Source organism: Neopsephotus bourkii, unplaced genomic scaffold, assembly GCF_033783945.1.
Source record: "Neopsephotus bourkii isolate Nb327-2 ecotype Australia unplaced genomic scaffold, CSIRO-AGI_Nbou_v1 NB_1350, whole genome shotgun sequence".
Taxonomy (NCBI): Eukaryota; Metazoa; Chordata; class Aves; order Psittaciformes; family Psittacidae; genus Neopsephotus; species Neopsephotus bourkii.
In genome coordinates, this window is record NW_026901829.1 from 1245068 (window position 1) to 1248502 (window position 3435).

Below are 3435 nucleotides of genomic sequence, written 5' to 3' on the forward strand. Positions count from 1 at the left end.
ACATTGGAAATGCATTTTACTGTATTGACCTTCTGTTGGACATACTGCATGGTGCCCATGCATGATGGTTATCCTGCCCTGCCCATCAAATTGCTAAATTGCAGAGTGGCCTAAGGCTTGGGAAAAGAGGCATTTAGTCTCTAGTCCCTAAGGGATGCTGGTATTTGCAGATTGAGAAATGAGATCCTATATAGTTTTGAAAGGGTGCCAGTGTGTATTCTAGATACATCATTTTGGTTTATTTTTAAAATTCTTTAATTCCTGATACAAATAAAACTGTGTATTGTCATGGGTTTTAACACTTTGTAGATTAAATATTTGTATTGCTTTTGGAAATCCTCAGTTATGTTAATAGTTTTGCCTAAGAATGGAGGAGCTAGAGACTTGTCTAGGTTTACTGCTCACACTCAGTGAAGTGAAGAAGCAAACAGCTGTAGCAAAAAGCAGGCCTTGTGGTTGGTGGCACATAAGAATGCGTAGAAGTTCTCATGGCTTGAGTTTTCTGCACTTCATGGCTTAGTAGAAAAAATCCAGCTCAAAACCTGGTATTCAACCAGGTCTTTTGAGAAATGGCTTCCACTTAGAAAAGACCCTGAATTTTTAGGAAAAAGTCTACTGCCATCTCAGTGACTGTTTTCTTAATAAAAACAAAACACTTTGTCTCACTTTTATTTGAGGCAACCAGGTCCAATGATCTAGCTGATCAGCAGGCTGAAAGGCAGGAATTAAAGCCAGGTTTTCCTGTGTCACAGATAGACCACAGGGAACTTACTTCTCTGTGCCTCAGTTCCATGTATGTAAAAATAAGAATGAATAAATGCTTATCTTGATGAGGGTCTGTCAGGATTATTTTCTAAAAAGTTATTGATTAATCTTTTTTTCCTCAATACACCTTCAGCCTTATCTTTGGAATCCTTTGGAAAGGACTATTGCAAGAAGTCTTGTGATCCATAAGATAGAATGAATGACAAGAACTGAAATTAAACAGTCTCTGAAAGAAACTATTATCAAATAGCCATGATGTGGGGTTTTCCAATAGCTGAGTTTATGCTACTTTGAAATAAAAGTGAGGTCCTCTGTGTTCCCCATTAGAGTCCTTAATTCTGTTGGCTTTTTTTCATGTTCCTGCATTTGTTTCCTAAAGATTTTAGTGTCAGGATGAAGAAGGGGCTGCAAATGAATTCAGCATGGAAGTGATCAAAATTCATTTTGATCCACTCCAGTGATAAAGGGATATGGGGAGAGAGCAAAAAGTAAGGGCACAACAAATGAGCATGAAGAGATACTTTGCTTTTAGAGGTAAATTATGGCACTTATTTTACTCTAAGCACATACTATTTTACATGTCTTAAGGGCTTATAAAAACACACTTTAAAGATGGTAGTGACTGAGAGCTGATATAGTGCTAGCATGAAGGCAACTGTATCTGCATTCAGTAATTAGAACTGTGATTTGGGTTCGGTCAGTGATGCTAGCATCTCCTTTGGGCTGAAGTGTATGTTGGGGGGAACCCAGAGCATCGACACCTAGCGATGAAAAGGATGCTCTGCATGTTTAGCTTACATGCTATATTTTACCTTGTCCATATTGCATACTGAGTTGCGACCTCCCGATACAGTTGTCTTTGAGTGGGCTTGAATCCTGACTATAGTTACGTGATATCCATCGGCTTTGGGTGCTGTGCATTTACGTGGAACACACATGTTGGGGAACTCATAATGTTTAGGAAGTTACAATTACTACAGAGTAAAACCTGGAACACTTTGTGACTGTGTCATACCACACAATCAAAACCAGCAGTATAAACTGGTGTACCACAAACTCTCTGGTAAAAATTTTACACAGAAAAGCACCACTTTGGATACATAATTTTGGGGGAGGGAGTGGGGGTGATTCTCTAGCTATTTTATGGCAAGTTTAACATGTGGCAGTTTATATTCTTTCTTGTCTGTTGCTAAATAAAATGTACCAATCATTTTACAGTTGTTTTTGTCTGAGCAAAATAAACTGAAATAACTACTCCTGATGCTGAATTTTGCATGCTAGTAAGGCATTGCATCCATGTGCCTTTGCCTATCATCAGGCCACTCTGGCTAGTCAGGAAAATAAAGTGAGGCTTTTTCAGAACAGGGGAAGAGCCACAATAGTGGGAGCAAAATTAGATATATATTAATATTTCTGCGAGCTTCACTATTTGCAAATAATTGGTAAAATGGGTGGGAGGAGATACAACTGAAGAAGTAGAACAGAGGGTGTCGACATGTGTTCTGAGGTCTGGAAAACATTAGGACAGTTCAGATGTCAGCTGTTGTATGCTTGTGTTGTCCCCAAATCAGGTTCTTCACCTGGTGTGCAGAGAGATGATTAACACAGAGTTGAGGTATTACACATTTCAGTGTAAGCTGCTCTAGGTGACCTTTCCTTGGCACAAGGGTTGGACAAAGTGCTCTCCAGAGGTGCCTTCCACCCCTAGTGATTCTGTGGTTTCATGTCTGCACAGAGATGGGTGCTAGGCAGTAACTGCGCAAAGCCAGCACACCCTCAGTCTGCCGCTTTTATACATTTCAAACGGTGATGGTCAGTGTTTTCCATATAGGTAACAGTATGTATCTACAATCTTCCAGGTTCTCATCTCGGTTTAAGGACATGGTATATAGTAATTCACTACACACGTTCCATAAGGGTCTCTTAGCTCAAGAGATGTGATTTTTAGTATTCAAATGAACCAAGTTCCTTTAGGAACACAGGTACCTTTTGCTTTGCTAGGCTTTTCAAAATAACTTCTGCCTTCCTAACCTTTCTAAAGTTAGCTGTTACACTTCTGATTGATGATCCAGCTGGTTCATCTATCAGCTGCCCAGCTCTCCTCAAGGTCTGTGAGCTTGCAAGGAAGCACAGGTTTTCCCTGCTGCCTGCAATTCCAAACTCAAGATTTCCAAGCTTTCACATGTACAGTTCTTTACAAAATTTTAACTTCCTCATTGCCTGGTAACACTTGGAAGAGTGAGAAAGCCCTGGCTTCTGGGGAAGTGGGGTGCCTACTGTCTCTTAAAAACCCAAACCAAGCATATAAGTTACTATGAAGATAATCCCTCTCCAACACGTGAACCTGGGCACGGGTGCTGTGCTGCTCTTTCTCAATCTCGCTTGCAGTCCGTGCACCTGCTCCAGGAGAGCCGTCATAGGGCGGCTGCCGTGTCCGCAGAGCACAGGACCAGCAGCGCCACGTCTACTACCGTTCTCCTTAGCGTCTCTCTGCCGACCCCCGCGATGGCGCGGCACCGTCCCCCCAACAGGCCCCGCTGCCCCAGGGGGTGTCACCAACACTTCTCCCCTTGTAACGCCCCAGAGGCGACCGGTTTCTGCCCTTTACCACCAGGTGCGGTCCCGCCTCCCCTGTCCCACGGACTACAACCTCCGGTACCCTCTGCGCTG